The sequence below is a fragment of the Pristiophorus japonicus genome, unplaced genomic scaffold (assembly GCF_044704955.1).
Source record: "Pristiophorus japonicus isolate sPriJap1 unplaced genomic scaffold, sPriJap1.hap1 HAP1_SCAFFOLD_154, whole genome shotgun sequence".
NCBI lineage: Eukaryota > Metazoa > Chordata > Chondrichthyes > Pristiophoridae > Pristiophorus > Pristiophorus japonicus.
The window spans coordinates 446,539-463,127 of NW_027251217.1; the positions used below are offsets into that span (position 1 = coordinate 446,539).

General features: G+C 49.6%; 3 protein-coding genes across 11 annotated transcripts in view; 1 reads left to right on the top strand and 2 right to left on the bottom strand.

Moving 5' to 3' along the window:
- LOC139242937 (uncharacterized) overlaps nt 1-16,589 on the top strand; it is a 596,540-nt gene that overhangs the window by 429,851 nt on the left and 150,100 nt on the right. The window lies entirely within an intron of this gene.
- The window catches only part of LOC139242933 (NACHT, LRR and PYD domains-containing protein 3-like), a 207,331-nt gene that overhangs the window by 127,964 nt on the left and 62,778 nt on the right, over nt 1-16,589 (bottom strand). For 2 of the 3 annotated variants that reach the window (XM_070870577.1, XM_070870578.1), the window contains one exon: nt 15,843-16,130. The exons of the other annotated variant lie outside the window; for it this stretch is intronic. The gene's annotated coding sequence lies outside the window, so the exon portion shown is untranslated. Of the gene's footprint in view, nt 1-15,842; nt 16,131-16,589 lie in introns of those variants that run through there. 3 annotated transcript variants of the gene reach the window in all.
- LOC139242931 (NACHT, LRR and PYD domains-containing protein 3-like) overlaps nt 1-16,589 on the bottom strand; it is a 136,468-nt gene that overhangs the window by 67,637 nt on the left and 52,242 nt on the right. The window contains exon 1 of one of the 2 annotated variants that reach the window (XM_070870573.1): nt 713-731. The exons of the other annotated variant lie outside the window; for it this stretch is intronic. The gene's annotated coding sequence lies outside the window, so the exon portion shown is untranslated. Of the gene's footprint in view, nt 1-712; nt 732-16,589 lie in introns of those variants that run through there. 2 annotated transcript variants of the gene reach the window in all.

Here is a 16,589-nt window from a genome sequence, read left to right on the forward strand (position 1 = left end):
TTGTAGGGTTAGGGGTAAAGGGTCGGGGAGTGGAACTATCTGACGCCCCCTTGCACAGAGCTGGCACGGGCTAGACGGGCCGAATGGCGGCCTCCTGTGCCATAAACGTCCATGGTTGTATTATTGGTTCGCAATGGATTAGACTTTGCAATATTGAAGTAAATTGCAATGGAACAGCACTTTACAATATAATAGTCCTTTCACTGGAATATCACTCTGCAATACAATCATAGAAACATAGGGGTCAAGTTTCGGTCTGAGTTGCTCCAATTTTTTTGGAGCAACTGGTTTAGAATGGAGTATTTTCGAAATTGCAATTCTCGGCATTTAGTTTGCTCCAGTTCTAGTCAGTGAGAACAGTTTCATTTTGGAACAGATTTTTTTTTCAAAAGGGGGCGTGTCCGGCCACTTACGTCTGTTTTGAAAGTTTAGGCAGCGAAAACTTACTCCAAACTAACTTAGAATGGAGTAAGTCTAGATTTTTGTACGCTCAGAAAAACCTTGCCAACACTTTAGAAATCAGGCGTAGGTTACAAATCAGGCGTAGGGAACGAGGGGGCGGGGAGGGGGAAGTAATTAAATTTTACAAGCATTCAACAGTCTTAGTTATAGACTGAGATTATACAAATACAAATATAAGTTATACAAATAAAGAGCCATCCTGAATAAAAGATTATAAACAAAGCAAATACAAAAGATTGAATATTCCTACCTGTGTGAAGCAGCAGCAGCCTTCGAGCTGCGGTGCTTCAGGTCGGCCTTCCTTCCATGTAGGAGACAGGGGCGGCGTCAGTGGCTCGACGGCAGCCGAAGACACAGCAAGCAGCCTTCGAGCTGCGAGGGAGGCTGAGGCCATTCGGCCACAGGACAGGATGAGGCAGGCAGATAGCCAGTTTGAAACTTAAATTTGTAATTGCAGAATGGGTGCTGCTTTGTCAACACCACGGATTGTGCAATGGTTCGCCAGCAATTCACTGCAGAGGAGAGAATTGATTAGAGCTCACCGTACCAGGAACGTCACAGCCCGTAGGCTGATGGGCAGGAGACCTGACCCACATCGGCAATATCGAGCCAGGCGCTCGTACCTGGACATAAGCGAGGCTGATTGTGTCAAAAGGCTGCGTTTCCGCAGAGAAGTTGCCGTTGAGATCTGTGATATGCTTAGAGCAGATTTACAGCCCAGAAGCAGAACACCAACTGCCTTGTCTGTTGAAGTGAAGGTAACAGCTGCACTTGCCTTCTATGCCTCTGGATCGTTTCAGGCTACACCTGGAGATGTGTGCGCCATCTCTCGACGTGCAATACATGCCTGCGTTTACCAGGTCACGGCTGCACTGTATGCGCGAAGGAATGACTTCATCAATTTCCCAATGAACGACCGCACAAGCGATTGTACCCACATAGCCTTGCGAGCACCTGTGGAGGATTCCGAGCAGTACAGGAATAGAAAAGGTTTCCACTCCCATCAATGTGCAGCTCGTGTGTGACGACAAGCAGCGCATCATGTCAGTCGATGCGAGATACCCTGGCAGCACCCACGATGCGGTCATCCCTCGCGACAGCGTTCTATCTGACATGTTTGAGCAGCAGCCAGAAGGGCAGAGCTGGCTACTGGGAGACAAAGGGTACGGCCTGACCACCTGGCTCATAATGCCCCTACACGTGACACGGACAGAAGCTGACCGTCAATACAACATGGCGCACATTGCGCCGCGCAGCATCATTGCGAGGACCATTGGCATATTGAAACAGCGTTTCCGATGCCTGGACCATTCCGGAGGCCACTTGCAATACTCTCCTCAGATTGTCGGTCACTTCACTGTTGTGTGCTGCATGCTCCATAACTTAGCCATCATGAGGCAGCAGGAGCTGGTAGTGGAACCAGAAGACCCATGTGAGGGTCCAGTGCCTGATGATAGTATTTTGGAAGAGCAGGATGAGGATGATGACGACGATCAGGAAAGCATGCAAGTGCCTGATGCCGGAGCACGAGGTCAGAGACCGCCCTCCTTTAACGATTGTTCGAGCCCTGCGCCAGCAGCTCATCCGTGAACGCTTCAACTACTGATGCCTGAGGGCTCTGCGACCACTGTTGCACATGGACATGTTTGTTCTTTGCAGTTGTTCCTACGTTGTGTTGTGTTAATGGAACATCGAAACATAGAAAATAGGTGCAGGAGTAGGCCATTCGGCCCTTCGAGCCTGCACCACCATTCAATGAGTTCATGGCTGAACATGCAACTTCAGTACCCCATTCCAGCTTTCTCGCTATACCCCTTGATCCCCCGAGTAGTAAGGACTATATCTAACTCCTTTTTGAATATATTTAGTGAATTGGCCTCAACAACTTTCTGTGGTAGAGAATTCCACAGGTTCACCACTCTCTTGGTGAAGAAGTTTCTCCTCATCTCGGTCCTAAATGGCTTACCCCTTATCCTTAGACTGTGACCCCTGGTTCTGGACTTCCCCAACATTGGGAACATTCTTCCTGCATCTAACCTGTCTAAACCCGTCAGAATTTTAAACGTTTCTATGAGATCCCCTCTCATTCTTCTGAACTCCAGTGAATACAAGCCCAGTTGATCCAGTCTTTCTTCATATGTCAGTCCTGCCATCCCGGGAATCAGTCTGGTGAACCTTCGCTGCACTCCCTCAATAGCAAGAATGTCCTTCCTCAAGTTAGGAGACCAAAACTGTACACAATAATCCAGGTGTGGCCTCACCATGGCCCTGTACAACTGTAGCAACACCTCCCTGCTCCTGTACTCAAATCCCCTCGCTATGAAGGCCAACATGCCAGTTGCTTTCTTAACCGCCTGCTGTACCTGAATGCCAACCTTCAATGACTGATGTACCATGACACCCAGGTCTCGTTGCACCTCCCCTTTTCCTAATCTGTCACCATTCAGATAATAGTCTGTCTCTCTGTTTTTAACCACCAAAGTGGATAACCTCACATTTATCCACATTATACTTCATCTGCCATGCATTTGCCTACTCACCTAACCTATCCAAGTCACTCTGCAGCCTCATAGCATCCTCCTCACAGCTCACACTGCCACCCAACTTAGTGTCAAACGCAAATTTGGAGATACTACATTTAATCCCCTCGTCCAAATCATTAATGTACAATGTAAACAGCTGCGGCCCCAGCACAGAACTTTGTGGTACCCCACTAGTCACTGCCTGCCATTCTGAAAAGTACCCATTTACTCCGACTCTTTGCTTCTTGTCTGACAACCAGTTCTCAATCCATGTCAGCACACTATCCCCAATCCCATGTGCTTTAACTTTGCACATTAATCTCTTGTGTGGGACCTTGTCGAAAGCCTTCTGAAAGTCCAAATATACCACATCAACTGGTTCTCCCTTGTCCATTCTACTGGAAACATCCTCAAAAAATTCCAGAAGATTTGTCAAGCACGATTTCCCTTTCACAAATCCATGCTGACTTGGACCTATCATGTCACCTCTTTCCAAATGCGCTGCTATGACATCCTTAATAATTGATTCCATCATTTTACCCACTACTGATGTCAGGCTGACCGGTCTATAATTCCCTGTTTTCTCTCTCCCTCCTTTTTTAAAGTGGGGTTACTTTGGCTACTCTCCACTCGATAGGAACTGATCCAGAGTCTATGGAATGTTGGAAAATGACTGTCAATGCATCCGCTATTTCCAAGGCCACCTCCTTAAGTACTCTGGGATGCAGTCCATCAGGCCCTGGGGATTTATCGGCCTTCAATCCCATCAATTTCCCCAACACAATTTCCCGACTAATAAGGATTTCCCTCAGTTCCTCCTTCTTGCTAGAGCCTCTGACCCCTTTTATATCCGGATGGTTGTTTGTGTCCTCCTTAGTGAATACTGAACCAAAGTACTTGTTCAATTGGTCTGCCATTTCTTTGTTCCCCGGTATGACTTCCCTGATTCTGACTGCAGGGGACCTACGTTTGTCTTTCCTAACCTTTTTCTCTTTACATATCTATAGAAGCTTTTGCAGTCCGTCTTAATGTTCCCTGCAAGCTTCCTCTCGTACTCTATTTTCCCTGCCCTAATCAAACCCTTTGTCCTCCTCTGCTGAGTTCTAAATTTCTCCCAATCCCCAGGTTCACTGCTATTTCTGGCCAATTTGTATGCCACTTCCTTGGCTTTGATACTATCCCTGATTTCCCTTGATAGCCACGGTTGAGCCATCTTCCCTTTTTTATTTTTACGCCAGACAGGGATGTACAATTGTTGTAGTTCATCCATGCAGTCTCTAAATGTCTGCCATTGCCCATCCACTGTCAACTCCTTAAGTATCATTCGCCAATCTATCCTAGCCAATTCACGCCTCATACCTTCAAAGTTACCCTTCTTTAAGTTCTGGACCATGGTCTCTGAATTAACTGTTTCATTCTTCATCCTAATGTAGAATTCCACCATATTATGGTCACTCTTCCCCAAGGGGCCTCAAACAACGAGATTACTAATTAATCCTCTCTCATTACACAACACCCAGTCTAAGATGGCCTCCCCCCCAGTTGGTTCCTCAACATATTGGTCTAGAAAATCATCCCTTATGCACTCCAGGAAATCCTCCTCCACCGTATTGCTTCCAGTTTGGTTAACCCAATCTATATGCATATTAAAGTCACCCATTATAACTGCTGCACCTTTATTGCATGCACCCCTAATTTCCTGAAACAGTTTTAATGAAAAAATATTTTATTGAAAAGTTAACGTCACTGTAATAAAATATTTGTTGTATCAAACTTCACTTTTTAATGTGACTCTTGAAGATCACTTAAAAACTTTACGATCACTTATAAACTTGTAAAGTTACAAAACAATCTCAATGTGAAAAATCTTACACTCTTAACATCACTTAAACTTCAAGATCACTTTTAGGTGCAAAATTAAATAAGTTACAAAAAGTGAGAGCATTTACACGATAAGATCACTTCAAAACCCTAAGATCACTTATAAGTTGTAAAGTTACAAAACTTACAAAACAATTTCAATGTGAAAAACGCAACGACAGCTACATCAAGAACAAGAACAAAAGCAGCAGAGAAAGGCTGCAACCATCTCTCATCCATATCTCAGTGAATGTTCACTTCTTCATGGGGGTGTCATTTGACTGGCGGGGCTGTGTGCCCTTATTGCAGCAGCTGTCCCCATGAGGGGCCTGTGCTGTCGTTTGCATGCCCTCCCTGACGGCCCTGTGTCGTCGATTGCACTCCCTCGGACATTCCCTCCCTAAGTTCCCGTGTCATTACTGCTATTTCTCCCGTCAGGCCCGTCACCTCTTCACCCACTGCACTGACGCTACCGATGAGTGATCGGGTAAGCTCTTTGGTCTCCATACCCATTGCCACAACCTGAGCCGCATCTGTTGCACGCTGCATCTCAGGAGAGCGCGTCTCCAATCTCCTTCTCCTCTGCCTGGGTCTGCCTCACAGCACCACTGCACTGGAGGCGCGGGCAGGGACGGTGGGACGCTCGGTGTTCCAAACGGCACCACTACACAGGGAGGCGCGAGCTGGGACAGTGGGACACTCGGTGTTGCAGACGGCAGTACTAGAGAGAGAGGCGCGCGCTGGGACGCTGGGACGCTCTGTTCCAGACGGCAGTACTAGAGAGAGAGGTTCGGGCTGGGACGCTGGGACTGTGGGATGGTCTGTGTTCCAGACGGCAGTACTAGAGAGAGAGGCGTGGGTTGGGACGGTGGGGCACTTGGTGTTCCAGACGACAGCACTCGAGAGAGAGGCGTGGGCTCGGATGGTGGGACGGTGGGGCACTTGGTGTTCCAGACGACAGTACTAGAGAGAGAGGCGCGTGCTGGGACGGTGGGGCACTTGGTGTTCCAGACGACAGTACTAGAGAGAGAGGCGTGGGCTGGGACGGTGGGGCACTTGGTGTTCCAGACGACAGCACTCGAGTGCGAGCCGTGGGCTGGGATGGTGGGTGAATGGGTGTAAACTGCTCCAAGATACCAGCAGCAGCACTGGGACCCACAGCATCGGAATCAAAACCATAGAAGGTGGAACCAGAACCTATGCTGGGGGTTGAAACTCTGATGCCCCTTGATGGGGGCTCATAAACATTAATTTGGAAACTCTCCCCTGCAGACATTTGAGTCATCGCTGCCATCATCCAGTCTGGTTCGTCCGCATCTGGTTGTACTGGTTCTTGTTCTGTATCCTCAGGATCCTCAGGGTTGGCATCATCATCATCATCATCATCATCATCATGTTCTGCAAAATATATCAGAACAGTCAAATGTTTAACAGCAAGGGAGGGGGCCGGATGGGTGTTATGAGTACTCTCACACATAGCAGGCCAGGCAGCAGGTTGATTTGAAGGGCCACGATGCATTTTCAGGACTTACCCTGTTCCTCGCGTGCGGGCCCAGCTTGTGCTGTACTGATTGCTTTTCTCCATGTACGACTCATCATAGCAGCTACCCTCTGTTCCAAGGGTATCAGTGGATGCAGATTGGGCATGCCTCCTCCTGTTCGAGTTGCTTCCCTTTTGTTGTGGGCCAATTTCTTCTGCAAAGAGTAAAATATAACTTTTTACAGAGTGTGTCAGTCTGCAAGGTGGGACATACAGATAGCCACGTTACAATTATGACTACATTAAAAATGGAAAATATTACTGACACTAACTAATGGACCAAGGTCGTGCCATTTCTTTTTACACTGGCTTCCAGATCTCATGGTATGCACCACTGCGCAGTAATCTTCTGCAACTTGGTTCCAGCGTTTCTTCATTTCTTTAGGTGGCACGTTTATGCGACCTCTGTTGCTGGTATCTAGCTCCTGCCATCTCTGCTCAATTATGTTGACTAATATCTCCACTTCCTCATGCAAGAAATTCTTTGTTCTTGGTGGACGTTGTTCCATTGCAAAGTTGAATTGGCACTCTTATTTCTCAAAACACACACTCCTTAATTTGCATGCACCAATGCAGCACCTGTTCTGCAAGTTTAGCAGTGAAAAGCTGCACTCAGTGATTTCAGCAGGTGATTTATTCAACAGTGCTGCTAAAAGCACTCCTTCACACACAAAAAAAATCACTAAAATTAAATCACAAGCCTGGATAGGTTAAGCGAATGGGCGAAGGTTTGGCAGATGGAATACAATGTCGGAAAGTGTGAGGTCATCCACCTTGGGGAAAAAAAATAGTAAAAGGGAATATTATTTGAATGGGGAGAAATTATAACTTGCTGCGGTGCAGAGGGACCTGGGGGTCCTTGTGCATGAATCCCAAAAAGTTAGTTTGCAGGTGCAGCAGGTAAAATGTTGGCCTTCATTGCGAGAGGGATGGAGTACAAAAGCAGGGAGGTCCTGCTGCAACTGTATAGGGTATTGGTGAGACCGCACCTGGAGTACTGCATGCAGTTTTGGTCACCTTACTTAAGGAAGGATATACTGGCTTTGGAGGGGGTACAGAGACGATTCACGCGGCTGATTCCGGAGATGAGGGGGTTACCTTATGATGATAGATTGAGTAGACTGGGTCTTTACTCGTTGGAGATCAGAAGGATGAGGGGTGATCTTATAGAAACATTTTAAATAATGAAAGGGAGAGACAAGATAGAGGCAGAGAGGTTGTTTCCACTGGAAGGGGAGACTAGAACTAGGGGGCACAGCCTCAAAATACGGGGGAGCCAATTTAAAAGCGAGTTGAGACGGAATTTCTTCTCCCAGTGGGTTGTGATGGATCCGTTGATAAGGATCACGGCCTGCATGTCGTCGTGGAGCAGGCGGAGGATGGTGATGAACTTTTGGGGGCATCCGAAATGGAGGAGGATGCTCCATAGACCCTCGCGGTTGACAGTGTCAAAGGCCTTTGTAAGCTCGAAGAAGGCCATGTATAATGGCTGGCTCTGTTCCCTGCATTTTTCCCTCAGCTGTCGCGCTGCAAAAATCATGTCCGTTGTGTTCCGGAGGGGACGAAATCCGCACTGCGACTCCGGGAGGAGCTCCTCAGCTACAGGGAGAAGACGGTTGAGGAGAATTCTTGCAACATCTTTCCCAGTGGCTGATAGCAGGGAGATTCCTCTGTAGTTGCCGCAGTCGGACTTCTCCCCTTTCTTAAAGATGGTCACGATCGCTGCATGCTCTCCTCCTCCAGATGAGCGAGATGAGGTCATATATTCGCACCAGCAGTGCCTCTCTGCTGTACCTTAGTGCCTCAGCAGGGATTCCATCCGCTCCTGTAGTCTTGTTGTTCTTAAGCTGTCTTATGGCTTTATCTACCTCGTGCAGTGTTGTGGTTTCACTGAGGTGGTGGCGAGTAGCATGCTGCGGGATGGAGTCGAGAACACTCGAGTCAAAGGCAGAGTCTCGATTGAGGAGATCTTTGGAGGCTCCTTCCAGCGGGCCCTGACTGCCTCGGTGTCCTTGATGAGTATTTCCCCGTTCTTGGCCAGCATTGTGGTGGGGCCTTGGGCCTGTGCTTTCTCCATCCACCACCTGTTATTTAGGTCCTGGGTTTTTGTTGGACCTCAGCCTTGAGCCGTCTGTAATGCTGCTTTGCTGCTCCCGAGTTGCGTTGTTGCTTCAGGCTCAGAAATGCTCTGCGCTTGTGATCGACTAGCTCTTGGATCCCCTGAGCATTCTCAGTGAGAGTGAGTGAGCTGTGATACCTGGAGACATCAGCAGGGGGAGTGAGATAAAGGTGAGAGTGAGTGAGCTGTGATACCAGGAGATACCAGCAGTGGGAGTGAGACAAAGGTGAGAGTGAGTGAGCTGTGATACCTGGAGACACCAGCATGGGGAGTGAGATAAAGGTGAGACTGAATGAGCTGTGATACCGGGAGATACCAGCAGGGGGAGTGAGATAAAGGTGAGACTGAGTGAGCTGTGATACCGGGAGATACCAGTAGGTGGAGTGAGATAAAGGTGAGACTGAGTGAGCTGTGATACTGGGAGATACCAGCAGGGGGAGGGAGATAAAGGTGAGACTGAGTGAGCTGTGATACCGGGAGATACCAGCAGGTGGAGTGAGATAAAGGTGAGACTGAGTGAGCTGTGACACCTGGAGACACCAGCAGGGGGTGTGAGATAAAGGTGAGACTGAGTGAGCTGTGATACTGGGAGATACCAGCAGGTGGAGTGAGATAAAGGTGAGAGTGAGTGAGCTGTGATACCGGGAGATACCAGCAGGTGGAGTGAGATAAAGGTGAGACTGAGTGAGCTGTGATACCGGGAGATACCAGCAGGGGGAGGGAGATAAAGGTGAGACTGAGTGAGCTGTGATACCGGGAGATACCAGCAGGGGGAGTGAGATAAAGGTGAGACTGAGTGAGCTGTGATACCGGGAGATACCAGCAGGGGGAGGGAGATAAAGGTGAGACTGAGTGAGCTGTGATACCGGGAGATACCAGCAGGGGGAGGGAGATAAAGGTGAGACTGAGTGAGCTGTGATACCGGGAGATACCAGCAGGGGGAGGGAGATAAAGGTGAGACTGAGTGAGCTGTGATACCGGGAGATACCAGCAGCGGGAAGGGAGATAAAGGTGAGACTGAGTGAGCTGTGATACCTGGAGATACCAGCAGGTGGAGTGGGATAAAGGTGAGACTGAGTGAGCTGTGATACCGGGAGATACCAGCAGCGGGAAGGGAGATAAAGGTGAGACTGAGTGAGCTGTGATACCTGGAGATACCAGCAGGGGGAGGGAGATAAAGGTGAGACTGAGTGAGCTGTGAGTGGAATGTGGGAGGCCAGCCAGGAGTGTGTTGGAAAAGTCAATTCTGGGTGTAACAGATGTTACCTCTTCTTCCTGTTATTCAGTGTGCAACCTCCCCATATTTAGCAACGTTATCATTTGTTCTTAGTGCTGAATCTTTAGAACCCGGAAACAGTTCCTGTTTTGTATTTCTTACCTTAGAACGATTGAACCCGATACAGAAATCTCTCAGTCAGTAAAGGTAATAAGAATTAGGAACAGGAGTAGGCCATCTAGCCCCTCGAGCCTGCTCTGCCATTCAACAAGATCATGGCTGATCTGGTCGTGGACTCAGCTCCACTTACCCGCCCGCTCCCCGTAACCCTTAATTCCCTTATTGGTTAAAAATCTATCTATCTGTGATTTGAATACATTCAATGAGCTAGCCTCAACTGCTTCCTTGGGCAGAGAATTCCACAGATTCACAACCCTCTGGGAGAAGAAATTCCTTCTCAACTCGGTTTTAAATTGGCTCCCCCGTATTTTGAGGCTGTGCCCCCTAGTTCTCGTCTCCCCGACCAGTGGAAACAACCTCTCTGCCTCTATCTTGTCTCTCCCTTTCATTATTTTAAATGTTTCTATAAGATCACCCCTCATCCTTCTGAACTCCAACGAGTAAAGACCCAGTCTACTCAAACTATCATCATAAGGTAACCCCCTCATCTCCGGAATCAGCCTCGTGAATCGTCTCTGTACCCCCTCCAAAGCCAGTATATCCTTCCTTAAGTAAGGTGACCAAAACTGCACGCAGTACTCCAGGTGCGGCCTCACCAATACCCTGTACAGTTGCAGCAGGACCTCCCTGCTTTTGTACTCCATCCCTCTCGCAATGAAGGCCAACATCCCATTCACCTTCCTGATTACCTGCTGCACCTGCAAACTAACTTTTTGGGATTCATGCACAAGGACCCCCAGGTCCCTCTGCACCTCAGCATGTTGTAATTTCTCCCCATTCAAATAATATTCCCTTTTACTGTTTTTTTTCCCCAAGGTGGATGACCTCACACTTTCCGACATTGTATTCCATCTGCCAAACCTTTCTCCATGAATCCCAAAAAGTTAGTTTGCAGATGCAGCAGGTAATCAGGAAGGCGAATGGGATGTTGGCCTTCATATTTGCCTGTGAAACGGAACTGGCCCGTCACCAGTTGCCGTCCTGTCTGCTGTCCTTGAACAAGGTGGGAGAATGTGCCAGTGATGAATTGTCCCTGAACAGGAGCCAATAGCTCACTGCCTGTCAGTGTGGACAATGCTCAGGCCCCCAACTGCTGAGTGTTCACATATCACCAGATTAAATTAGGGTGACCATACTTTCTAAACCCAATCTGGGGACACACAGGGTGGGAGCACAGCAAAGTATCCAGGTCGGAAAAGGCAGGTTGTGCAGCTTAGCGAGGGGAAATTTATTAGCAGCAAATCATGGGAGAGAGGAACAGAGCGAGATAGAGCCAGTTAGCCTGACATCAGTCCTCGGGAAAATGCTGGAACCCTTTGTTAAAGAAATGATAACAGGGCACTTAGCAAATCATAACATGATCAGTGTTATGCAATGATGTGTGTATCATCCCAGTACCTTCAGTGTAATGTAAGCACAATGCTACACCACAGAGGGCGCTGTGGTGGGAAACCTGGAAGTACCTGCAACAGGTGCTATATAAGGCTGACCACCACACCTGAGAGTCACTCTGGAGCTGAACAATGAAGGACGAAGGTCACAGCAGTTAGATTTACACCAGACCGTGTGGAGTCAGTGATTTGTGTGCTACATACACCACATTGTGTGCTACACACACCACACAGGTATTTTTTTGTGAATAAAGTATATTTTGAAATTAAAAAAACCACATTGGCGACTAGGAAGTGGACGAACTCCACGCAACCATGGCTACTCTGGGCTCGCTAAAGGGTTTTACCGTGGGCAATGATTGGGTGGCCTTCACAGAAAGGCTCGAGTACTACTTCACAGCAAACGACCTGACGGAGGACACATACGCACTGAGAGATAAGCGTAAGGCGATATTGCTCTCCAGTTGTGGAGATGAGGTTTACTGTCTCGTCAGGGATTTGCTGGCACCCGGGAGCGCCAGGGACAAGTCATACGAGGAGCTGACTGAACTCATTCGTGACCAGTTGAAACCGAAGGAGAGCATCCTCACGGTCAGATACAAATTTTACCATCACTGTAGACCTGAGGGCCAGGATATCACCAAATATGCGGCGGACCTCAGGAGACTCGCGGCGCCGTGTGATTTTGGCGCACACCTTGACGAGGCGTTACGGGACGTTTTCGTTATGGGGATTGGCCACGAGGGCCTCCTTCACAAGCTGTTAGCCACGGAACCCACAGTCACTCTGACAAAGGCCATCGCCATCAGCCGGGCACATATGACCTCGAGTTGCAACACCAAGCAAATAATCCACACAGTCTCGAACCCGGCAGGCACTGTCCACAGGATAGCGCCCACCACAGACAAAACTGCAGAACGAGGCTCTGCCCGGGGCAGAGAGCACGGACCTCGGGATCCTGGAACAGAGTCCGCTGAGGGGGGCCAATCAAGCAGCACCATGCTGGCGTTGTGGAGGAAGCCATGGGGCTCACCGGTGCAGGTTTGCGGAGTACACTTGCAATACCTGCCACGTTAAAGGCCACCTTCAGCGTATGTGTAAAAGAAATCGGACTCACCATGTGGCTGAGGAGATGGGGGATGATCCACTGTTCACCAAGGAGCAGGCAGAAGAAGAGGAGGTGTTGGGACTGTATACGTGTACTGACGATTCACCCCCAGTGATAAGGGAAGTGAAAATCAACGGAGTCCCAGTGAGTATGGAAGTGGACACGGGCTCGGGTCCGTCGTTGATGAGTCGGAGAACTTTTGATAAACTGTGGATTAACCCAGCTGCACGACCCAAGCTGGTCCCGGTCGCGGCGAAGCTGCGTATCTACACCAGGGAACTAATACCTGTTCTCGGCAGAGCGATGGTGCAGGTATCCCACGGGGACGAGACAAACGGTTTACCTCTGTGGGTCGTTCCAGGCGATGGGCCGACGCTCCTCGGCCGGAGGTGGATGGGGACGGTCCGGGGGAGCTGGGAAGACTTCACCACTCCACAGGCTGCTGCTCCCCGGGTCCCCAGAGAGCAGCGCCGACCAAGCTGGAGCTGCAGCCTCAATCCACCCACAGGCAAGTCCCAGGCCCCGGGCCTCACACAGAGATCCTGCAGCCTCAGCCCCCACGGGCGAGCAGCCCTGCAGAGGCAGGCCTAGTGTCGGGGGAGTGAGCCGGCGAGGTGCGAGGGATCCAGGATGGCCGGCGGTTCTGAAGAGCCCCGCCGAGGAGCTGTTAGTATCGGGCGGCGGCAGCAGCTGGAGGTCGGGGGCTACGGAGGGCGCGGGGGACGCGGCAAGTGCGGCCGCTGGAGAGGCCACGACAGCCGCAGGAGAGGCGGCAAGTCAGGTGGCAGCGGAGGGGAGCGGAGGCTGCGGCGGCGGAGGGCATCCAGAGCGGCGGAGAGCAAGATGGCGGCGGCATCGTGTCCAGAGCATCAAAGATGGCGGCGCCCCAGGAGAAGCCTCGTGGAATCCTCCTGCATCAAAGATGGCGCCTTAAAAAGGAAAGGCACCCGTGAGTCTAATAAGGGCCTTACCATGAGGTGGTCCCCACAAAGGACTTCTGTGAGGCAGAGCGAGTCTAAAATGAGCGATGTTAATGTGAGATGGCGAATTTATAACAAGAATTAATTTTTTAATGCTGAATGGCCACTGTATTTGTGTAAAATAATGGATATCTAGTACAATTAATGATAAGGGCTAACAAGGAAATCAGGGATCCGTTACCAGTCAATAACTAGTTAATGTACCAGATAACATGTACCATACTAACGCACTGTCTATGCCTCCCTGCCTTCCGTTGGACAAGTGTGATGTTATGTATTGATGTATCGTCGTCCTGTGTCCTGGTGGGGGGGGGGGGGGGAAGTGTGATGTTATTAATTGATGTTTGTATCGTCCTGGTTCCTTAAATGTAATGTAAGCACAATGCTACACCACAGAGGGCGCTGTGGTGGGAAACCTGGAAGTGCCTGCAACAGGCGCTATATAAGGCTGACCACCACACCTGAGAGTCACTCTGGAGCTGAACAATAAAGGACGAAGGTCACAGCAGTTAGATTTACACCAGACCGCGTGGAGTCAGTGATTTGTGTGCTACATGCACCACAATATACTCACTCTCTCTCTCACACACATGCAGTTTGAAAGGGATGTGGCCTGGCTGTGTCCATTTTGATGATGTCACTTACTGGCTGTGGCAGCCATGTTTGATGAGGCCTCCTCCAGAGGGACTGACCGAGACCCCCTCCAAAGGGAACTGACCGAGACCTCCTGCCGAGGGGACTGACCGAGACCCCCTGCCGAGGGGACTGACCGAGACCCCCTGCCGAGGGGACTGACCGAGGACCCCGTCCAGAGGGGACTGACCGAGGACCCCCTCCAAAGGGAACTGACCGAGACCTCCTGCCGAGGGGACTGACCGAGACCCCCTGCCGAGGGGACTGACCGAGACCCCCTGCCGAGGGGACTGACCGAGGACCCCGTCCAGAGGGGACTGACCGAGGACCCCCTCCAAAGGGAACTGACCGAGACCTCCTGCCGAGGGGACTGACCGAGACCCCCTGCCGAGGGGACTGACCGAGACCCCCTGCCGAGGGGACTGACCGAGGACCCCATCCAGAGGGGACTGACCGAGACCCCCTCTCGAGGTTGTACCCAATGGGCCCACGTGAGTTCTGTCTGTTTATTACCTGGGGTTTAATTTCCAGTCTGGGCCCTGGTTTTGTTGTCTCTGGTGAACAAGTTCCTGTGTTTTAAAGAGGTTAAAGCCTGGGGTTAAAGTAGAACATAACACAAGTACATAAGAAATAAGAGCCGGAGTCGGCCATTTGGCCCCTCGAGCCTGCTCCACCATTTAATACGATCATGGCTGATCTGATCATGGACTCAGCTCCACTTCTCTCTCCGCTTCCTAAAACCCGACTCTCATCGTTCAAAAATCTGTCTCTCCACATTAAATATATACAAAGCCCGGCCGGCAATGTTAGAAAAACATGTTAACTGGGTGGGTGATGAACAGGGGCTGAGAGGGAATTAAGTTCAGAAACCAGTGGATGGACATTTCCAAAAATGCTTGTGTTTCGGAGCGATGCTACAACCATGGAGGCCATTTGAGGGGTTTTCATCGAGTAAATCTGGAGAGACTATTCCCAGTGGCAGGAGGGTGGGGAACCAAAGGACAGGTTTAACATTATTGGCAAAAGAACCAGAGCAGAGAGGAGGAGGATTTGTTTTGATGCAGAGAGCTGTTATGATCTGGAAAGCAGTGCCTGAAAGGGTGGTGGAAGCAGATTATACTTGTACACTTGTAAAGAAACAGTTTGCAGGGCTACGGGGAGAGAGAGGGAATAATTGGATCGCTCTTTCACAGAGCTGGCACAGGCAGGATGGGCCCAATGGGCTGTATGATTCTATGATTGTTGCAGATTCATGGGGACCATTTTGCCGCAGGGTTACGTTGACCATTTTGCCGCAGGGTTACGTTGACCATTTTGCCGCAGGGTTACGTTGACCATTTTGCCGCAGGGTTACGTTGACCATTTTGCCGCAGGGTTACGTTGACCATTTTGCCGCAGGGTTACGTTGACCATTTTGCCGCAGGGTTACGTTGACCATTTTGCCGCAGGGTTACGTTGACCATTTTGCCGCAGGGTTACGTTGACCATTTTGCCGCAGGGTTACGTTGACCATTTTGCCGCAGGGTTACGTTGACCATTTTGCCGCAGGGTTACGTTGACCATTTTGCTGCAGGGTTACGTTGACCATTTTACATTAATGTGGGGCAGCATTTTTAGATTCCCTGCTGCGCTGTTTAGCTCACATCCAGTCTCACCATCTTGTGTAAATTGCATAGCCAGCCTCCCGAGTAAAACCCACCCAGTTCAATAGACGGACAGGTCGTGTCGACAGTGTCGTTTGGAGAAGGTGGGATGTTGTTTTGAGGAACCTTTATTTAACACATTTAAACAATGAAGCCGGTTTTGATGAAAGTAACGAGAAGACCAGGAACAAGCTGAAGTAAGCGGGGTTTTATTAACACAACACCGGGACAACAATAACTTGCATTTATATAGCGGCTTTAATGTAATGAAACGTCACAAGGCAATTATCAGAAACATTGGACACTGGGCCACATAAAGAGATGTTAGGATGGATGACCAAAAGCTCAGTGAAAAGTCGGTTTGAAGAAGCTTTTGAAGGAGGAGGAGAGAGAGGTCGATCTGCGAAGAGCTTTAGGGAGGGAATTCCAGAGTTTAGGAGCTTGGCTGCTGAAAACATGGGCCCAACAGTGGAGCACTGAAAATCGAGGATGGGCAACAGGTCAGAGTGGAGAGAACTCGGAGGGTTATAGGGATACTTGTTACACAGTCTGACTCCTCACTGGGAGAGACACACTGTACACAGGGACACTTGTTACACAGTCTGACTCCTCACTGGGAGACACACTGTACACAGGGACACTTGTTACACAGTCTGACTCCTCACTGGGAGAGACACACTGTACATAGGGACACTTGTTACACAGTCTGACTCCTCACTGGGGGAGAAACATAGAAAATAGGTGCAGGAGCAGGCCATTCAGCCATTCGAGCCTGCACCACCATTCAATAAGATCATGGCTGTTCATGCCTTCAGTACCCGGTTCCTGCTTTCTCTCCATATCCCTTGATCCCTTTAGCCGTAAGGGCCATATCTAACTCCCTCTTGAATATATCCAATGAACTGGCATCAACAACTCTCTGCGGCAGTGAATTC